Here is a 23,576-nt window from a genome sequence, read left to right on the forward strand (position 1 = left end):
GCAGTGAAGGGAGATTTATAATAGGATGCAAACTTCATTTTTAAGCCTCTGTCTGAGGGCACTGATAGAATCAAATACTTTTGCGTTCTTTGAAGAATATAAATTGTTTCATGGCTGGCCGTTCCCTGGGACTTGGTTATTCACTGTCGGGGATCAAAGATAAGGACTGGGGTGTTCAGCTGAAATGAGAGGTGTGTACAGTGTTGATAAAAATCAGAGGCCCTTCTGATACTAATGGGCCCATCAAACAGCTCCCAAATACAAATAGCTTCCCCAGCTCTTTGGAATCAAGCAACTTCACTTTCTTAGAGGCGAAGGAATTGTCCTACCTGTCCTGCCTTCCAAGATGGGGCCAGGCTTCGGGGTATTATGCAGCTAGCTTTTCTGGGGCACAGGGGAGCTTTCCTTCAATACATCCCCTGGAAACAGCAAAGACTTTTAGGATTCCACTTTGGAATTCTGCTATCATGTACTGCTCAGACCAGGGGAAAACTAAAGGAAACTCTTAATCTTTCATGCTTCTTCCCAATCTAGCATTTGTAATAGATATGGGTTTCAGGTGAAGTGGACGGGTATGGATTCCATACCCGATTCTAAATCGGTTTTGCTCACAGTAACATGTTCAGATTTGATTAATAATGAGATGACTTGAGTATAGCACAGAGAACTCTTCTCAATATTATGTAACAACCTAAATGGGAAAAGAATTTGGAAAAGAATAGATACATGTATATGTATAACTGAATCACTTTGCTGTACATCTGAAACTATCACAACATTGTTAATCAGCTATACTCCAATATAAAATAAAAAGTTAAAAAATATATATATATATATAAATTAATGAGATGACTTGTAAGGGAACATTGTTACATGTGGTCCACTCTGGCCCACAGTGCCCTTTACTAGTCAACCCTGAGTATTTGGGAAAATGTTGGCATGTCCCTCCTAAAGAGTTATTAGCAAGTTTCCTTAGCATTCGTCCTAGTTACCCTAAGTCCTATGGAAATATTTGCTTTTGTTCTATATTTATTTTTCTGACTCAGACAATATATCAGCATTCCTCTGCTTAAAATGAAAGATGGTATTCTTTGGGAAATTTTGTAGCAACTTGAGAATAGATACAGATTTAGATGTCCATATACAAATATTAGGCTACACACACAGAGCTGCACACAAAATCTGGTATAAACCACTCAAAGCAAACCACAAACATTTACCCCTCACTCCGTCTCCATCAAAAGTCTCAACTCCTGTGCTTCCATCAACCACCCAACCCCACAGAAACAGGCCCACATCACTTACCTAAGACAGAATCAGCACTATTTGCTTTGCTTCAGGACCTCAGCCTTGTCAACACGGACGGTTCACACATGTGGAGCTGGGGGGCCAGGAGCAATACAGCTGGAATCTGTGAGTTCCTGTAATTAGTCTTCATCCCTCAGAGGACAGTGGAGGAAATTACAGTAAGTGAGGTTTCCTAATTTTTCCAAAGTTGCAGAGTTCATCCCATTAATAAGAGGGCAAACTGAGACAGTGTACACCTACAATGAATATAATGTGATATGTCAGTTATCTCTCAAGTAAACCAAAAAAGAGCAAAGGTATTAAAATCTAGTTCTTAGCCTTCCAGCTCTCTCTCTCCACTCAGAAAAAAACTGACTGAGTTTCTCATGTGTGTGAGGTCTTTAGCTGAGTTCCATTGATGAATTAGGTGACTAAAATAGAACCAGTCCCTTTCCTAATGGTATTTGGGGAGACAGATGGTAAACAAGAAATTAAAAGGTCGTTTAAGTTCCATGGTAGGAGAAACACTGATTTCAGAGAGGGCTACATGCCCCTGTATGGCTTGAATGGATTGTAGGAGAAATTATAATGCATGACCACATATATTTATTCTAATCAGGGCACTAATCCTGAGTGAGGACCCCACCGTCATGAATTCATCTAAATCTAATCAGCTCCCCATGTCCAAACACCATCATAAGGGGGGTTAGCACCTCAAAATATGAATTTGGGGAAACACAGATATTCATCCAGATCATGTTTATAATGTACGTCTGTTCCTCAGAAAACTAAAAACAGAATTACCATATGACCCAACAATCCCACTCCTGGCCATATATTGAGACAAATCTATAAACTGAAAAGATACATGCATCCCTACGTTCACTGCAGCACTATTTACAATAGCCCAAACATGAAAACCACCTAAGTGTCCATCGAGAGATGGATGGATAAAGAAGATGTGGTACATGTATACAATGGAATATTACTCAGCCATAAAAAAGAATGATATAATGCCATTTGCAGCAACATGGATGGACTTAGAGATGATCATATTAAGTGAAGTCAGTCAAAGACATATATCATCTGATATCATTTATAGGTGGAATCTAAAAACGGCACAAATGAACTTATCTACAAAACAGAAACAGACTCACAGATGGCGAGAACAGGTTTGCGGTTGTCAAGGCGTGGCAGGGGGAGGGAGGGATGGATTGGGAGTCTGGGATTAGCAGACGTAAACTAGTATATATAGGATGGATAAACAATGAGGTCCTACTATACAGCACAGGGAACTATACTCCATATCCTATGATAGGGGCTTCCCTGGTGGCACAGGGGTTAAGAATCCGCCTGCCAATGCAGGGGACACGGGTTCGAGCCCTGGTCCGGGAAGATCCCACATGCCGTGGAGCAACGAAGCCCGCGTGCCACAACTACTGAGCCTGCGCTCTAGAGCCCGTGAGTCACAACTACTGAGCCGCACACCTAGAGCCCATGCTCTGCAACAAAAGAAGCCACCGCCATGAGAAGCCCATGCACTACAACAAAGAGTAGTCCCTGCTCGCCACAACTAGAGAAAGCCCGCGTGCAGCGACGAAGACTCAACAGAGGCAAAAATAACTAACTAAATAAAATTTTTCTTTTAATTAAAAACAAGAAAAAAGAATGTCTCTGTGTGTATAACTGAGTCACTTTGCTGTACAGCAGAGACTGGCACAACATTGTAAATCAATTAGACTTCAATAAAAAAAAGTATGTCTAGATACATTGGATATATTTATTTATCATAAATATAACTATTTTATGCATAATATGCATTTATACTTAATACAAATATTTGTGTTTTATTTATATACATAAGTATATATGTATATGCAATACGTATGGATATACACATTGTATAAAACATATATGCACACATCACATACATATGTGTACCCTTGCACGTGTGCCATAATGAATCAAGCTTCATGCTCGCATGGGGCCACCTGGAATGCAGCTTTCTGAATTAGATGAGACAATTCCATTCTAACCCGATATACTGAGCATTTCCATCCTGCCCAAATGCATCAGACAGAAAGATGAAAAGAGCACTTTTGCTGATCCCGATGTGTTCACAATCTCCTGGGCAGAAAGAGCTTGTTCTGTATTGCCTGGACGTGCACATGGATGGACTTCTAGCAGAAAAAGGATGTCTGAGGTTAGGGACTGGGGCGGACCCAAAGCGCCCAGTTAAAATAAACCAGTATTTATTTACGAAGGCCCTGCTATGTACCAAGTGTTTTCTATGTTTCACCGCATTCTATAGTTTTTGTAGTCTTGGAGATATTACTATCCTGGTTTTAGTGGAAAGGAAAACACAGCACAGAGAATTGACGTAAAGTTGGGACTGGAGAACTGGTAAGTCGGGGCCTGATTAGAACGCAGCTGTGCTTGCCACCCACTGCCATCAGCTTCCCTCCACCAGCGGTTTGCAGCCTGTGCTCCTCTGAGCCTTGAGATTCCACAGAGGAGGGAGACCCAGGGACCGGGGAACAAAGCCCTGGATTTTTCTGTCACGTGCTTTTGGCTCAGCGTGCAATCCAATTGGGAGAAGATCCCACTGCTACGTCTGCATTTGGAATCCACGTGGCTGCACCATATTAAGGTCTGAGAGGCACATCCCATACCCATCTGTACCCCGGCTTTCTGTGTCCTTTTAGAATCATTGGATCCATGCTATCTGTATAATCCAGCATTCTAGGTTTCATTTTATGAGGGTCCTTCTAATCTTCAGGGTCCCTGCTCAATGATTTATTATCGGTCGATAAGATATGCTTTTGTTTCGAAACAAAATCAGGGACATAGAGAACAGACCTGAGGTTGCCAAGGGGGAGTCGGAGTAGTGGCAGGATAGACTGGAGGGATGGGTTGGGGGTCTGGGGTTAGCAGCTGCAAACTAGTACAGATAGGATGGATAAACAAGGTCCTACTGCAGAGCCCAGGGAACGATATTCAATATCCTGTGACAAACCATCATGGAAAAGAATACGTGTATGTGTATATATCTATATTATCTATCTATCTATATATATATACACACACACACACACACATATATATATCATGTATAACTGAGTCACACCGTAATTCAACTATACTTCAATAAAAAAATTTTTAAAAAGAAGGTATACTTGTCTCCCTTTTTCCTATAAAAACTAAGGCATGGTCCCAACTTAATGATCCAGGGGAAAAGATACATAAAAACAACTTAACCAAAGAACAGAACTGACACGAAGGGTCCTGCTGATGTGATGCGCTCTCGGTAACTGTCAGAGCCAGGCTAACCACCGGCCTCTGAATTTGTCTTAGCTGGTGGTTATCAGTAAGCACTGGACAGGTCTCCAAGGACACCATGGTGTCTCCCCACAGCCACAGCATTCTCTTTCCCTACCCTCGCTTTGGAGGGTCTATTTTATAAACTCCGTATCTTCCATCCCCTCAAGGTAAGTGAAAGGCATCACTGATCTGTTTCATGTTCTAAAGCAGAAGGTTCTCCTGGGGTCAGGGGGCAGGACAGAAGACACTAAGATTTTTCTTTCTTAATGATATATTTATGCAGCTAAGCTGTAAGAGCAGTATTTTTAAAACAGTCCTCATTTTCCCTAGCCAAGGGGTGTGATGTTGACTAAGTCCAGTGGACCGGTGGCTTTTGAGGAGTGCCTCTGTCAACATCACTACCTAAAAATATCCTTTTCCTCCTTTATAAACTATTTTAGTCCTATTTCCACGACTCCTGCCCCCTGAACGCCAGTCTGGAAATCCTAGTGGCAGTGTGGCTAAGAACGTCGCCTGCCATACCAGCGAGCAAAGATGTTGCAGCCACCAAGCCCTCAGTCACTGCAGCCGCCCCGCTGAGGGCATTCAGGATGGAGAAAAACAGGATATTGGCCCCAGAGAACTAAGGTGCATATCAAAGGAATGATTTCAACGAGACCAGACTCTCGCATCTTCCCATACACAGAAATGCGCTCCATTCATGAACTTGAGATGTCTGCTTCTCTCTAGTTAAATTAACAGTGAACTTTTGATGTTGGCAGAAACCCCTACATATCCAGGCTCCTCCCCTACCTTTTTGGAGCAGTCCCTCAGAGCTATCTGAGACACTGCTTGCTGGGCTTAAGTCCTCAGAAACTCCGCCAAATACAACATAATTCTCAACTTTCAGGTTGTGCTTTTTTTTTTTTTTCAGTTGAGAGCAGCAACTGTCTACATGGGGATCAGAAATGATTCCATGGACAAATGCATTTGAAATGTTTGCTAATCAGACTATGCTGATGGATTTTAGTTGTTTTTTTAAAAATTTTTGTTGGAGTATAGTTGATTTACGATGTTGTGTTAGTTTCAGGTGTACAGCAAAGTGAATCAGTTAGACATATACATATATCCACTCTTTTTTTAGATTCTTTTCCCATATAGGCCAGTACAGAGTATTGAGTAGAGTTCCCTGTGCTATACAGTAGGTCCTTATTAGTTATCTATTATATATATAGTAGTGTGTATACGTCAATCCCAATCTTCCAGTTTATCCCTCCCACCCCTTACCCCTTGGTAACCGTAAGTTTGTTTTCTACATCTGTAACTCTATTTCCATTTGTAGATAAGTTCATTTGTACCCTTACCATATGATCCAGCAATCTCATTCCTGGGCCTATATCCGGAGGAAACCATAATTTGAAAAGGTACATGCACCCCAATGTTCATAGCAGCACTATTTACAATAGGCAAGACATGAAAGCAACTTAAATGTCGATCGACAGATGAATGGATAAAGAAGATGTGGTACATATACACAATGGAATATTAGCCAAAAAAAAGAAAGAAAGAATGCCATTTGCAGTAACATGGATGGACCTAGAGATGATCATACTACGTGAAATCAATCAAAGACAAATATCACATGATAGGACTTACATGTGCAATCTAAAAAATGGATTTTCGTTTTATAGAAAAAAGGTATGTACACATTTCCCTAGTTGTTCACTGTCGTGTATGAGGTAGGTTTTGAACGCTGCATTTAATATCACTAATACATCTCCTTAGAAGAACTGTTTGCATGAATTAGAATCCATTCCCACCAGCTCCCCAGTGTGGAAAAACACGAACGTGAACGTGACAGCTACTAAAACAAACTAAAACAAAACGAAGGACAATGAATTTTTTTTTTCTTTAAAAATAATTTAACAGGGCTTCCCTGGTGGCGCAGTGGTTGAGAGTCCGCCTGCCGATGCAGGGGACGCGTGTTCGTGCCCTGGTCCGGGAGGATCCCACATGCCGCGGAGCGGCTGGGCCCGTGAGCCATGGCCGCTGAGCCTGCGCGTCCGGAGCCTGCGCTCCGCAACGGGAGAGGCCACAACAGTGAGAGGCCCGCGTACCGCAAAAAAATAAAATAAATAAATAAATAAATAATTTAACAGGATAATTCACTTTTACAGTCTTAGTTGAATGTATTATCGAAATTCTCCCACCGAAGGCTGCTTGAATTGAACATGGAATACGAGCAGTGTGTTTAGTGCTCTCTGCAAAGTGTACTGATTCAGTATGTGGGCAAATAAGTCCTCCTGTTCATGACCACAATCAAAGGATCATCAAAGTGTCTCCCTAGCATTATGTTTTGTTAGCCAGTACACAGAAGTACATGGTGTAATTAAAAGTCCCCTTTTTTTCTAGGACAGGAAGAGGAAGGAAGGGGACAAAAAAACATGAGAGGCAGGAGGTAGGAAGTCAGGAGGGAAAACAAGAAAAATCTCTGGGAAGATATTTTTAATAACGGGAGAGAAACAAAAACAAAAACAGACATACCTGCACATTTGTGTCCAGATGTGGCATGATTCATTGGCCCCGGCTTTGGAAATGAGTTTCTGAGAGGCGCTGACTGTTGTAATGGTCCCTTCCCTTGGGGCTACCGTGGACTCCACACTCCTAAGTCCACCTGCCCACAGGGAAGTGATTTCTTCTGTGTCTGCAAGTCTGAAAAACCACATAAGGTTATCTTTAAAAAACACCTGAAATCGTTTTGTTGAATGAAGGGCAAGTTTTAAATTTACTCCAAATAATAATTCTAGGATTAATTAATTCTAGCTAATTTCATGGCTTTTTGATCTTTAACTGATATTCCAAAATTATAACACGTATCAGTAGTAAACTTAAGTATCTTATATTTACCTATAAACATTTAACTATATATGTAATTATATATATAATCTATCAGTCATCTATCTATACGTCCATCTTATGTATCCAGCCATCCATCTTACCTATCTTGTTTCTATCTATATATATATATCCATCTATCATCTATCAATCCATCTAATAATCTATCTATCCATCCATCATATCTATCTATATGCATACACATCAGCTATATAAAGAAAATTCACTCTCGAAATGACTGCCTATTTCTTCAGCATGCACGTGTCCCAGGAAAGATTTCCCCCAAATCTGCAGAGTGTTTGAAATATTCTGACCAAAACTACAGGGGATGTGGCACACCAGAAGCCATTTGGGGCACTCTGAGGGCCCCTCGAAGAACCCAACTGCCTTTGCAACCTGCATTGACATGGAGAGAGAGTCCCCTTCTGGTCAGGAGAGATGTGCTCATTTTAAGCCTCTCTGGGCAGAGAAAACCATCCAGGAGTTCTTCTAGGGGCCCTGAATCACAGGGTCTTACCAGGGAATAAGCTCTGAATTGCAGCTGCTGGTGACTGAGCTGATTCCTCTCCATCCCCTCCCTGCATCGAGGTTGCCTTAGGGAAAGCAGCAGCTGGATGTGTTTACGAGGCATCTGTAAATGATTCTCCCGGGCTAACACTAGCATGGCCCGCTATTCAGTAAATAAAATGCAATCTCTCCAGGCTGCGCCGGTTGCCTCGCAGGACTGATATCTACCTGGAGGCTAGCAGAGCTCTATCCAATTTTGACCATGAGGAATTATATTCCAGATTTGATTTGAAGCTGGAATACCATACTCTTGAAATAATGGCCTGGATGACCATAGTTTATGTTATAACTCTATCTCCCGTTGTTAGAAATAAAATCTCTTTCTCAAAATAAAGATACAGTGGTATCAGATCAAATGTGGCAGAGAACAAAGAGAAATACGCTGGTCCAGGGACAGCGTCGAATGAGCACAGGAGGCCATGTAGAATCTAGAAATATAAAGAGCTTTCTCGCCGCAGAAATGTAGCAAGTCAGTTACTCTGGTTGTTTGTGGATCTTACAGAGGGAGATGACCCTGGATATTAAAACATGAACCAAGATGACTTCAACCCTCATTTACCTTCCCATTCAAGAGAGATCACTTCTGCATAGTGAATTAAATCAGGGGGCTGGGAGCTCAAATGTAATCATGTTTTGTGGACCTCAAGACCTCTTGCATAGAATCACAGCAAACAAAGGGTTCAGTTCAGACCCTGAAACTAATTACTGGACAGTCTCTCTGCAAAAACACCACCCTGCAGTTTCTGAATGTGAAAAAATGGGCACAGACTTCAGACCTGTGGATATTCATATGTTTTCACATGCAACCATATGCTCCTTGCTGAGGTTTTCAATCCATTTTATGAGAGCACGCACACACACACGCGCGCGCACACACACACACACACACACACACACACGGTAATGAATGTCTCATATATTTCCTCCAATGAATTCTCGTTCTGTCCTGAAACAGGTACTTGTCTTTAGAAATAATCTTTGTATACTACTAGAATCTAAATAGGAAGAGATGATCAAGATAGTTATTTGTGGGAAATACTGTGTGTAATTCATGTTTAACTAAATATGTGCCCGTTGTCAGGTAGTACAATGAACAGCTAATGGGTAGGGTGCTTTGGAATTTGCACAGTCCTTTGGCAGTGCTTATGTCCAGAATTAGTTTTCAAATGTGGATCCAAGTCACCTCCTATGGTTACGAATCAGCCATAAGTCCATGGGCGAGTTTCTTCCTCCTTCTAATGTCCCCTGTTCTAAGGTACAGACATGCTATGTAGATAAGAATTAACATGTGTAGAATATGTGATGTAAAATCTGGTGATGGAGCCTATTTGGATGACGAGGAGATGAGAAGGAAGAAGATACTGAAATACATTTGCTCTCTTGGGCAGAATTCCTGTGAGGCAGCACCTGATGCATGTGACTTATTCATAAAAGATTGTAAGCAAGACATTGCCAGGAGATTGATTCAATATGGCGGAGTAGAAGGACGTGCTCTCACTCCCTCTTGTGAGAGCACCGGAAACACAACTAACTACTGAACAGTCATCAACAGGAAGACATTGGAACTCACCAAAAAGATACCCCACAACCGAAGGCAAAGGAGAAGCCACAATGAGATGGTACGAGGGGTGCAATCACAGTAAAATCAAATCCCATAACTGCTGGGTGGGGGACTCACACACTGGAGAACACTTATACCACAGAAGTCCACCCACTGGAGTGAAGATTCTGAGCCCCACATCAGGCTTCCCAACCTGGGGGTCTGGCAACAGGAGGAGGAATTCCTAGAGAATCAGACTTTGAAGGCTAGTGGGAATTGATTGCAGGAATTTGACAGGACTGAGGGAAATAGAGACTCCACTCTTGGAGGGCACACACAAAGTAGTGTCTGCATCAGGACCCAGGGGAAGGAGCAATGACCCCAGGGGAGACTGAACCAGACCTACCTGCTAGTGTTGCAGGGTTTCCCGCAGAAGCAGGCGTGGGGGTGTGGCTGTGGCTCACCGTGGGGACAAGGACACTGGCAGCAGAAGTTCTGGGAAGTACTCCTTGGCATGAGCCCTCCCAGAGTCCACCATTAGCCCCACTAAAGAGCCAGGGTAGGCTCCAGTGTTGGGTTTCCTCAGGCCAAACAACCAACAGGGACAGAACGCAGCCCCACCCATCAGCAGACAAGCAGATTAAAGTTTTACTGAGCTCTGCCCACCAGAGCAACACCCAGCTCTACCCACCACCAGTCCCTCCCATCAGTAAACTTTGCACAAGCCTCTTAGATAGCCTCATAAACCAGAGGGCAGACAGCAGAAGCAAGAAGAACTACAATCCTGCAGCCTGTGGAACAAAAACCACATTCACAGAAAGACAGACAAAATGAAAAGGCAGAGGGCTATGTAACAGATGAAGGAACAAGATAAAACCCCAGAAAAACAACTAAATGGAGTGGAGATAGGCAACCTTCCAGAAAAAGAATTCAGAATAATGATAGTGAAGATGATCCAGGACCTCAGAAAAAGAATGGAGGCAAAGATTGAGAAGACGCAAGAAACATTTAAGAAAGACCTAGAAGAAAAAACACTTAGAAGAATTAAAGAACAAACAGAGATGAACAATACAATAACTGAAATGAAAAATACACTAGAAGGAATCAATAGCAGAATAACTTAGGCAGAAGAATGGATAAGTGACCTGGAAGACAGAATGGTGGAATGCACTGCTGCAGGACACAATAAATAAAAAAGAATGAAAAGAAATGAAGACAGCCTAAGAGACCTCTGGGACAACATTAAATGCAACAACATTTGTATTATAGGGGTGCCAGAAGGAGAAGAGAGAGAGAAAGGACCTGAACAAATATTTGAAGAGATTATAGTCGAAAACTTCCCTAACAAGGGAAAGGAAATAGCCACCCAAGTCGAGGAAGCACAGAGAGACCTAGGCAGGATAAACCCAAGGAGAAACATGCCAAGACACATAGTAATCAAACTGACAAAAATTAAAGACAAAGAAAAATTATTGAAAGCAGCAAGGGAAAAATGACAAATAACATACAAGGGAACTCCCATAAGGTTAACAGCTGATTTCTCAGCAGAAACTCAACAAGCCAGAAGGGAGTAGCATGACATATTTAAAGTGATGAAAGGGAAGAACCTACAACCAAGATTACTCTACCCAGCAAGTATCTCATTCAGATTCGATGGAGAAATCAAAAGCTTTACAGACAAGCAAAAGCTAAGAGAATTCAACACCACCAAACCAGCTCTACAAAAAAAGCTAAAGGGTCGTCTCTAAGTGGGAAACACAAGAGACGAAAAGGACCTACAAAAACAAACCCAAAACAATTAAGAAAATGGGCATAGGAACATACATATGGATAATTACCTTAAACTTGAATGGATTAAATGCTCCAACCAAAAGACACAGGCTTGCTGAATGGATACAAAAACAAGACCCATATGTATGCTGTCTGCAAGAGACCCACTTCAGACCTAGGGACACATACAGACTGAAAGTGAGGGGATGGAAAAAGATATTCCATGCAAATGGAAATCAAAAGAAAGCTGGAGTCGCAACACTCATATAAAATAAAATAGACTTTAAAATAAAGAATGTTACAAGAGACAAGGAAAAACACTACATAATGATCAAGGGATCGATCCAAGAAGAAGATATAACAATCATAAATATATAATGCACCCAACATAGGAGCACAACAATACATAAGGCAAATGCTAACAGCTATAAAAGAGGAAATTGACAGTAACACAATAATAGTCAGGGACTTTAACACCTCACTTACACAAATGGACAGATCATCCAGACAGAAAATTAATTAAGGAAACACAAGCTTTAAATGACACAAGAGACCAGATAGATTTAATTGATATTTACAGGACATTCCATCCGAAACAGCAGATTACACTTTCTTCTCAAGTGCACATGGAACATTCTCCAGGATAGATCACATCTTGGGTCACAAATGAAGACTCAGTAAATTTAAGAAAATTGAAACCATATCAAGCATCATTTCTGACCACAATGCTATGAGATAGGAATCAATTACAGGGAAAAAAAACGTAAAAAACACAAACACATGGAGGCTAAACCAGACGTTACTAAATAACCAAAAGATCACTGAAGAAATCAAAGAGGAAATCAAAAAATACCTAGAGACAAATTACAAGGAAAACACGATGATCCATAACCTATGGGGTGCAGCAAAAGCAGTTCTAAGAGGGAAGTTTATAGCAATACAAGCCTACCTCAAGAAACAAGAAAAATCTCAAATAAACAATCTAACTTTACACCTAAAGGAACTAGAGAAAGAAGAACAAACAAAACCCAAAGTTAGTAGAAGGAAAGAAATCATAAAGATCAGAGCAGAAATAAATGAAAAGGAAATGAAGGACACATTAGCAAAGATCAATAAAACTAAAAGCTGGTTCTTTGAGAAGATAAACAAAATTGATAAACCATTAGCCACACGCATCAAGAAAAAGAGGGAGAGGACTCAAATCAATAAAATTAGAAATGAAAAAGGAGAAGTTACAACAGACACTGCAGAAATACAAAGCATCCTAAGAGACTACTACAAGCAACTCTATGCCAATAAAATGGACAACCTGGAAGAAATGGACAAAGTTTTAGAAAGGTATAACCTTCCAAGACTGAACTGGGAAGAAACAGAAAATATGAACAGACCAATCACAAGTAATGAAGTTGAAACTGTGATTAAAAATCTTCCAACAAACAAAAGTCCAGGACCAGACGGCTTCACAGGAGAATTCTAGCAAACATTTACAGAAGAGCTAAAACCCATCCTTCTCAAACTCTTCCAAAAACCTGCAGAGGAAGGAACACTCCCAAACTCATTCTATGGGGTGACCATCACCCTGTTACCAAAATCAGTTAAAGATACTACAAAAAAAGAAAATTACAGACCAATATCACTGATGGATATAGATGCAAAAATCCTCAACAAAATACTAGCAAACAGAATCCAACAACACACTGAAAGGATCATACACTATGATCAAATGGGATTTATCCCAGGGATGCAAGCATTTTTCAGTATACACAAGTCAATCAGTGTGGTACACCTTATTAACAAATTGAAGGAGAAAAACCACATGATCATCTCAATAGATGCAGAAAAAGCATTTGACAAAATTCAACATGCATTTATGATAAAAACTCCCCAGAAAGTGGGCATAGAGGGAACTTACCTCAACATAATAAAGGCCATATATGACAAACCCACAGCAAACATCATTCTCAATGGTGAAAAACTGAAAGCATTTCTTCTAAGATCAGGAAAAAGACAAGGATGTCCACTCTCGCCACTATTATTCAACATACCTTTGGAAGCTCCAGCCAAGGCAATCAGAGAAGAAAAAGAAATAAAAGGAATACAAATTGGAAAAGAAGAAGTTAAACTGTCATGGTTTGCAGATGACATGATACTATACATAGAGAATCCTAAAGATGCCACCAGAGAACTACTAAAGCTAATCAACGAATTTGGTAAAGTTGCAGGATACAAAATTAATGCACAGAAATCTCTGGCATTCCTATACACGAAGGATGAAAAATCTGAAAGAGAAATTAAGGAAGCACTCCCATTTACCATTGCAACGAAAAGGATAAAATACCTAGGAATAAACCTACCTAGGGAGACAAAAGACCTGTCTGCAGAAAACTATAAGATACTGATGAAAGAAATTAAAGATGATACAAACAGATGGAGAGATATACCATGTTCTTGGATTGGAAGAATCAACATTGTGAAAATGACTATACTACCCAAAGCAATCTACAGATTCAATGCAATCCCTATCAAATTACCAATGGCATTTTTTACAGAACTAGAACAAAAAATCTTAAAATTTGTATGGAGACACAAAAGACCCCAAATAGCCAAAGTAGGCTTGAGGGGAAAAAACAGAGCTGGAGGAATCAGGCTCCCTGACTTCAGACTATACTACAAAGCTACAGTAATCAAGACAATATGATACTGGCACAAACACAGAAATATAGATGAATGGAACAGGATAGAAAGCCCAGAGATAAACCCATGCACTTATAGTCAACTAATCTATGACAAAGGAGGCAAGGATATATAATGGAGAAAAGACAGTCTCTTCAATAAGTGGTGCTAGGAAAACTGGACAGCTACATGTAAAGGAATGAAATTAGAACACTCCCTAACACCATACACAAAAATAAACTCAAAATGGATTAGAGATCTAAATGTAAGACCAGACACTATAAAACTCTTACAGGAAAACATAGGAAGAACACACTTTGACAAAAATCACAGCAAGATCTTTTTTGATCCACCTCCTAGAGTAATGGAAATTAAAAAAAAAAAAAATGGGACCTAATGAAATGTAAAAGCTTTTGCAAAGCAAAGGAAACTACAAAGAAGATGAAAAGACAACCCTGAGAACGGGAGAAAATATTTGCAAATGAAGCAACGGACCAAGGATTAATCTCCAAAATATATAAACAGCTCATGCAGCTCAATATTAGAAAAACAAAGAATCCAATCAAAAAATGGGCAGAAGACCTAAACAGACATTTCTCCAAAGAAGACATACAGATGGCCAAGAAGCACATGAAAAGTTGCTCAACATCAGTAATTACTAGAGTAATGAAAATCAAAACTACAATGAGGTATCACCTCACACCAGTTAGAATGGGCATCATCAGAAAATCTACAAACAACAAATGCTGGAGAGGGTGTGGAGAAAAGGGAACCCTCTTGCTCTGTTGGTGGGATGTAAATTGATACAGGCAGTATGGAGAACAGTATGGAGGTTCCGTAAATAACTAAAAATAGAATTATCATATGACCCAGCAATCCCACTACTGGGCATATACCCAGAGAAAAGCATAATTCAAAAAGACATATGCACCCCAATGTTCATTGCAGCACTGTCTACAATAGCCAGGAGATGGAAGCAACCTAAGTGTCCATCAACAGATGAATGGATAAAGAAGATGTGGTACATATATACAATGGAATATTACTCAGCCATAAGAAGGAATGAAATTGAGTCATTTGTAGAGACGTGGATGGATCTAGAGACTGTCATACCGAGTGAAGTAAATCAGAAAGAGAAAAACAAATATCATATATTAACGCATAGATGTGGAACCTAGAAAATGGTACAGATGAACTGGTTTGCAGGGCAGAGACACAGATGTAGAGAACAAACGTATGGACACCAAGGGGGGAAAGTGGCGGGGGGGGATGGTGGTGGGATGAATTGGGAGATTGGGATTGACATGTATATACAAATATGTATAAAATGGGTAAGTAATAAGAACCTGCTGTAAAAAAAAATAAATGAAATGAAAATTTCAAAACAAAAAACCTAAAAAAAAAAAAGACATTGCAGGGGAAGAAGTTAAGGCACATTGTAGCTTCAGCTGTAGTTCAGCTCCACCCTGATCCTACAGGGAGCTCTGGAGTGTGAAGAATGGGGATGCTCGTCAACAACCTATAATTCACTAAGCAGCCCCCAGAACCATGAATGATGCAGCCTCAGGTGCCAATAGCACCAAAGCTGGAACACTCTCGAAGGACATTTTTCTGGAGAAGAATGATGTTGTGTGTGATCAGCACACAGGGCAGCTGGTGATTATGTACAATGACCCCATGAAGGGAATCCGGAGGGGTGACAGAAGCAGTGTCCACTAGCGTTGGTCTGTCTGTATTGGGCAACTATTTCAGAAGGGGAACCATTTTTACAATAGTTTCCAATAAATCTCAAGGTTGCAATTCTTTCAAAGTAATGAACTTACGTTCATACTCCATGAATGGCTTCTGAAGAGAGACAGTAAGGTGATGGTAACCCAGCGTAGCCGGAAACTTCGTTTTGCCAAGGACTTGACCCCAACTGCAAAATTAATGGAAGTGCTGCAGGGAAATTCGGAAGGAGCTGATGTACCTTGAAGAAGCAGTGACAAGTCACTGCTGTGAGGGGGTTTCTTTGCAGAGTCCGGATGGTTGTTCCCCTAGGAATTCCATTAACATAATTGAAGGGAGGATTTATTATGTTCTGGTTAAGTGGAATGAAAGGGGCTAATTAGAAGCTGCCCTTCTTGGGACATTAATTTAATCTTGAAATTCTTAAGAGCAGAGAGGGGACAGGCTTAAATGTTGTACACAATATACGTCTCCAGTTCTCTTGAAGAGAGGGACCGTGGCTTCAGTCCATCTGAATTAGTCATGAGTCCATAGTATATTTATATGCATTTAAGTAGTGAGACTATTTCCCGTTTTTCTCCATGATTGATACATCAGAAACATGACAAAATAAAGCAAAGAGTACCTATTTGGGAAATACGTGGATTTTCCAGAGTGATATAACGTCTTGGTCTTTCTTCTGTGACTTTGAGAATACACAATCGAATGTGCAGTAACACATTTTTCATATTAAAGGGTGTTCAGGTTAATCCCCCCTGATCATTTGTGATTTCATTCATTTCTAAGCCAACATGTTAATTTTAAAAATATATGTATTAGGGGCTTCTCTGGTGGTGCAGTGGTTGAGAGTCCGGCTGCCGATGCAGGGGACGCGGGCTCATGCCCCGATCCGGGAAGATCCCACATGCCGCGGAGCGGCTGGGCCTGTGAGCCATGGCCGCTGAGCCTGCGCGTCTGGAGCCTGTGCTCCGCAACGGAAGGGGCCACAGCAGTGAGAGGCCCGTGTACCGCCAAAAAAAAAAAATATATATATATATATATATATATATGTATATGTATTAAATATATAATATAAAGTATATTAAAATTAAAAATATATTGATGGAGAAATCAAAAGCTTTACAGACAAGCAAAAGCTAAGGGAATTCAGCACCACCACACCAGCTCTAAAACAAATGCTAAAGGAACTTCTCTAAGTGGAAAAGAAAAGGCTACAACTAGAAATAAGAAAATTATGAGTGGGAAAGGTCCCTGGTAAAAAATGATACAAATGAACTTATTCATAGAACAGAAACAGACTCAGACTTCAAAAACAAACTTACGGTTACCAAAGGGAAAATATGGGTGGGAGAGATAAATTGGGAGCTTGGGTCTAACATATACACACTACTATATATAAAATAGATAAACAACAGGGACCTACTGTACAGCACAGGGGACTCTACTCAATATTCTGTAATAACCTATATGGATAAAGAATCTGAAAAAGCATGAGTATATATAAATATATATATATATCTGAATCACTTTGCTGTATACCTGAAACTAACACATTGTAAATCAACTATACTCCAATAAAATAAATTTTTTAAAAATGTACATAAAAGCTAAATTGTCCCCTGCTTCTTTAAAGGAAATATTTTTGCAGAAACACATCCACTTTATTAAACAAATAAAATCGGAACTAGTCTTCTTGACTCACGTTCAAGAGGAAAAAAGAAAGAAATCAGCATTAGATAGCATACCCAGCAAGAGGGAGACTCTTCTAGAAAAGTATTGATGCAAACCAAGAAAAAAATTGCTTCCAATTTTATCATTTTCTGAAATGATAAGAATCAGATTGCTTGTGTCTCTACACAGATGACCCGGCTTCTCTCAGAAGTCGCTATAATATGTTGAGTGATGGTATCTTCTTGCTAGGATGGGCTACTTTAGAAAAATTTCAGAGCAGCAGGGATGCACAAAAAGTGATGTCATAGGGTTGCAGAAAAAAATAATAATTTAGAAGAACTAACAGGAAAAGGATCAGCCATAGGTGATGCTGAAAGATGTACGTTGAGGTGAAGTTCTGTGAAAAGAAGGAGTGAAAAAAACACCCAAGGAATGAATTGTTAAAGTATTAAGTCTTCCTGAGATAAGCAACATTTTGATTTTAACAGGTGAATTTTAACTCCCTAGTAGCTGAAAATAACCTATGTTCTTGACTCAGGTTTCGATGTAATCATATTTCTGATGAATCCTATTTCTGCGTTTGTACTTAAGAAGTGTTATCGAGTGTGGCCGGCGTTTAGGGTAACATATAAATAAAGTAAATAAATGGTCATGCTACCTTCGGGGATGGGTTTGGGCCCTGGCTCCCGGATGGCAGGCCTAAAAAGATGACCTCATCAGTCAATCAGCTGTACTTTATCAGGTATGGGGGTGAGAGGGAGGGAGCTTTGGGACGCAAACACTGTAAGGAAATTCAGCGGAGACCTCCACATCCAACAGAGCATGCTTGCCGTGAACTTTCCTGGTCTTCAGGATTGCTGTAGAGTTAAAATGGTCATCACACCTGTGATTGAAGAGAATAAAATCAAAACAAAAGGAGTTAGCACAGACATAGAGAGCAGACTGGTGATTGCCAAGGGGGAGAGAGTTGGGGGAGGGACAGAGTGGGAGTCTGGGATTAGCAGATGCAAACTAGTATATGTAGGATGGATAAACAACAAGGTCCTACTGTAGAGCACAGGGAACTGTATCCAGTCTCCTGGGATAAACCATAATAGAAAAGAATATTAAAAAAAATGTATATATGTGTATAACTGAGTCACTTTGCTTCAATAAAGAAAAAAATGTATGTATCTGTCATGTATCTCTATGCTCAGCTAGGGGCAGTGCTTAAAATTTGGTTTGTTTTTTTTAAAATATTTTTAAAAATTTATTTATTTTATTCTTTTTTTTTTTGTTTCTTGGCTGCGTTGGCTCTTCATTGCTGCACACGGTCTTTCTCTAGTTGTGGCGAGCGGGGGCTACTCTGTTGCGGTGTGCGGGCTTCTCATTGCAGTGGCTTCTCTTGTTGCAGAGCACAGGCTGTAGGCACGCGGGCTCCAGCAGTTGTGGCATGTGGGCTCAGTAGTTGTGGCTGGCAGGCTCTAGAGTGCAGGCTCAGTACTTGTGGTGCACAGGCTTAGTTGCTCCGTGGCATGTGGGATCTTCCCGGACCAGGGATAGAGCCCTTGTCCCCTGCATTGGCGCCACCAGGGAAGCCCCTAAAATTTGTTATATAAATGTGTGAACAAGTAAATGAATGGTTAAAAGAGTATACAGCAGCGGAGGGCACTTTAAAAAGCTCTGTTCAGGGATGCATTTTCAAATCGTTGCCAGTCCGGTGCCTTGGCCACAGAGTAATAGCTACACTTTATTGAAGAGCTACATTGTACCAAGCATTTTAGCTTCATTAAGTCAAATTCTCACAACAGCCCCCAAAAATTGGTGGAGTTTAGTCCATTGGCCAAGAATCCACAGCCAGTAAGTGTCAGCATTCGACTTGGAACCCAAGACTAACGGGCTGTTAAATGTGGGGGATTAGAATTCATCCCTGTTTCTTTGGGGAGATAACCCAGAAAATAATTTATATAAAAATAGATTCCTACATCCTCAAATCATCATCTCCACATATGAGGAAACCCTAAGTCAGCTCTAAGGAATCGATGGGCATTTTTCTTTTCTTTCAATCCCAGCACCTCTTCTGACCGACATTTTTATGACCTTGTTATTACAGGTTACATTTTGTGCGATAAAACTAGATGGGTATTTAAAAGTATAGGCGTTTAAAGGTCCAACTCTCTTTTCTCAACAGTAAACAGTAATGCCTTTCATGACAGTAGTGACAAGGAGATTAATTAGCCTGCGTTTGTAAAATACTTCGTGCTTCCGGCACCAGATTCATTTCCTTTGGTGTGTTTCCAGTGGAGAGCAGAAAAAATGATGAACTCTGGGAACAATGCCTGGAATATTATTAAATTACCCTTGTCCTGTGCACTGATTTGCAACCTGTGGGACTTCAGACCTTCAGAGCATTTGTGTTCCAGTGATATTCCCAAACTTCCACCATTGTATCCGTTTCCCTCCGATTTAAAATGTCCATTGGTGTTAAAGTAAAAGGTTTCTTTAAAACATGGCGTGAGCTGTCATCACCGTGATGGCTCCGTGTGCTTCTGAGTAAATTCAGGAACTCACACAGGACATAATAAATGAAGCTGGAAGTTAAAATTACGATATCTGAAGTTATTCCATTTGTATTTTTAAGAGGGTGGTTATCATTTACTTCATATTTACCTAATTTTGTCATTATTCATTGGATCCTTTCATCTCACCCTTATTTTGTTGGACTTTATTTCCTATTAGAGGCACTGGAATCATGAAATAATTCACACCACAGGTAATAACGAGAAGTTAATATGCTCCAAAAAACTATATTTCTTCTGAAGTTATACCCAAAGATATATACTATGTGCCACCAGCCAACAAAGTAGGAAAACTATTTTCCTCCAGACACACAAAACACAACTTTGACTAACTATTGGAGTTTCATGGTAAAACAAAACAAAAACAGCCCAGTGGGTTCCATACCACTGTTAAAATGCACCATGGTTGCTCCGGTTCTTAGGGTGTTTTCTTTTTCTCATCTTATTTCACTGTGAGCACATTACACTAACATGAATAATTGAATATGTGGTTAACAGATTTATATAGGAAACTGAAGATCTCTGTTTACACACGAAGTATCTCAGAGGGATTCAATGAAAACCTGAATAATTGAATTTTTTAAAATTAAAATTCCATTGATCGGTCTGAGCTTGAGTTTTTATAGGAAGAGTAGGATACATGCTTGTTTCTTTACCTTTATTTCTTTACCTTTATTTCAAAGTCATGAGTGGATTCTCAAGTATTTTCTAAAGATGATAAGTGTGGCTATTTTAGCATTATCATGAACTCATACATGCAATAAAATTTGTATTTTAATACATTAAAACTGCTATCCTTACTAATGGTCAGAGTGTGTCATCTTTAGCCAGTGGGAGCCCATTCAAGTTGGCTCTAGAATCCTTTTGACACCGTCCTAGAAGTCTTAGACAGATTTGCTTTCTAGTAACTGCACAACTGGTGAAGGAAATTCTCCTTTATAGATCAATTCCAAGTGAAAAGTTAAGAAAGATGGACATAAGGAAAGTATCCTTATTTTTCAGCCCCTTATGAACAAAGGGATCTCGGCAATGATCATCAAGGTCTTGTAACATCCCCCCAAAGAGAGACGACCGTGCCCTTTGTTGATCCTGGTGGAAGAACTCAGTACCATTAATGAAGCAGTCTTGCTAAATTCAAGCTAGTCTTGAAACTGATCAACATTCTAGACCCTGCCATGTAGTTGCAACATAGGTTCAGCCTACCTGATGGGAAGCTCTGGGGCTAGAATGGCCAATCAGAGTTCTCCCAAATTGAAGTAAGTGGCTACCTGTTTTTATCCCTACACCAACCAATCATGGATCAAGGTCCACCCCTTGGGGAGAGGTACAGATTGGAGGGTAGGCAATGCCTTGCCGTCTAGGGTAGTTCTCAGGAAGGGAGTCTAGGAGCCGCCAGCAGCCAAAATTTTCAGCAAAGAAGGATGAGTATGCCACTCTGAAGACGGGATGCATTAGGAGCACAGCATCGCCTCTTCCACCAGTCCATAGTAAGTTCTCCATATCAAGCTCTCCCAAGTCTTTGAGATTTTCCTTGATAAATCTCATTGCCAATCACTCCCTGGCAACCATTCCAGGCCAATTTAAGGATATTCTGAAAGCCACATGTATAGTGTTTAAGAGAAGTCCAAGGGAACATTAATGAAAGCAAAGAAAACGTGAGCTTGGGGAGTGGTTTTTCAGGTTCATAGGCTTTGCAGTAGAGTCTAAGTTAATAGTTACCTCTTCTCTGTGGTGTACCTCCAGTCTGATACGACTCTGATTTTTCTTTCTTACCTTTAATCTGGAAGGTTTTCAACTGTGCATCATCTTTTCCCCTTCATCACCCTCCAGGTATCCGTGACCAGGAAGGCAAAGTTGACTGTGAAAATACTAAAGAAAAAGTGAATATTATTGTCATTGTATGTTAAATTACAATATACAACCTTATGTTTCTAGACCCACGATCCTGTAACTGTACTCTAAGCTGTTCAAAATAGTGGCAATATACATTTCCAAAAACATATTTTTAATGGAATTTCATTCTTTTGTTATATAAACATAGACATTGTCAAAAAATCCATATTGCACCAAAAAGCCCAAAGGAAAAAAAATAACCTGCCTACCTAAAGATAACTACTCTTTTTTTTTAAAAAGAGATATCTATTCTTAACATTTTGTTTTATATACTGCCAATCATTCTCTGCAGGTAGAAATACATACTATAGGATGTTTTACCATAATATTTACATGCTGTACACATTTTTTGAAATAAGCATTTTTTCAATTGGTACTATAAACAATTTCCCCTTTGCTATGAAAGATTTTTCTGTCCAACCATAGGAATTGATGGAATATATATATATGGATATATTACAAATAATTTATCCAGCAATCTATTGCTATCTATTTAGAAAGTTGAAGTATCCTTTTTATAAGCTATAAAAGGTGGTGGGGTTGGTGGTGAATATTCTCATTAAAAACCTTCACAGTCTCTCCATTTCCTAAAGGAAATTCCTAAAATCAATATATCATCCCTTTTTTTTTAAATTTTTAAATTTTTTATTTTTTTCCTTTTTTTTTTTTAAATGAAAAAATTACGTTGATAATTCTTCCAGAAAGGGCAACAACAAATCTCACCAAACCTGAACTGGGATAGAGAGCTCTCATCTACAAGTCTTAGGGAAATAGATGCTTAAAAAATGGTGATGTATTAGCAAACACACCAGATTTTGATTATTTTGAATGACAGCAATAGATATTATTTTCTTTTATTATTTCATGGATGTTTGGAGAAAATTAATATGTAAAAATGGATGTAAGGCGTTCACAGTCTAATTTTCCTGTGAACGTCTAAAAGGTTAAAGACCACTTACTATGTACGAGTTTGTCTGTAACAGGAAATTAACTACTCATACAATTAAGGCCTCTGCTTGGAGTTCTCCATCTGACTTTGACGCGCTAATAAGACAAAATTACCCAAATCCAGGAAAGGAATTAAGAAATGTAAAATGTTAATTAAATGCAGAAACAGAATTAATAAGAAAACCAATGTGAAATGGAAATTAAACAAGGGGAAATAAATACATATATATCTGTTTAGACAGCAGGAAAAAAGAATCCAAGAGAAGTACAGAATTAAAAATAGATCTTGAAAAGATCTTTGAGTGATCTGCCCACCTTTAATAGATTCAGTGATGGTTTCTGAGAAAGTAAATAAGCATCCAATTTCAATAATCTGTGGATGTTTCCTTCACAAAACCAAAGTCCCATAATCACATCTAATTGAAACAGAAAATCCATTTATTTTAAGATGTCATTGAAATGCCTTTTTTGGATGGAATTTGGTAGCTAGGATTATGGAATAATCCTTAACTTCCTTTCCAAGAAGGGGAATCATAATTCAAATTAAACAGAAGAAGAGAGGCAAGTTCTACTATAGAGGCAAGATCTACTATATTAACTTCTCAAGGAAATCTAATCCCTGATAACAGTTCCATAAACTCTCCAGGCAATTTGGGTTTTGACAAAAATTCAGTGGTTTAGGGATCCTTCCAAATTGGCAATGGGCATTGCAGAGAAATGGCATTTACTGAGGGTTTCCTGATAAT

General features: G+C 39.7%; 1 long non-coding RNA gene across 1 annotated transcript; it reads right to left on the reverse strand.

Moving 5' to 3' along the window:
* Positions 1-1,282: 1,282 nt before the first annotated feature.
* Positions 1,283-23,576, reverse strand: LOC113614172 (uncharacterized). Its single transcript, XR_003430492.1, has 5 exons — positions 23,146-23,576; positions 21,763-21,858; positions 18,090-18,314; positions 7,132-7,299; positions 1,283-1,544 (listed from the first exon to the last, which is right to left on the reverse strand). It is a non-coding gene; the product is annotated as an uncharacterized LOC113614172 (long non-coding RNA).

The sequence above is a fragment of the Aethalodelphis obliquidens genome, unplaced genomic scaffold (assembly GCF_003676395.1).
Source record: "Aethalodelphis obliquidens isolate GAN/ISIS:26980383/991018 unplaced genomic scaffold, ASM367639v1 scaffold91, whole genome shotgun sequence".
In the NCBI taxonomy this organism is placed as follows: domain Eukaryota; kingdom Metazoa; phylum Chordata; class Mammalia; order Artiodactyla; family Delphinidae; genus Aethalodelphis; species Aethalodelphis obliquidens.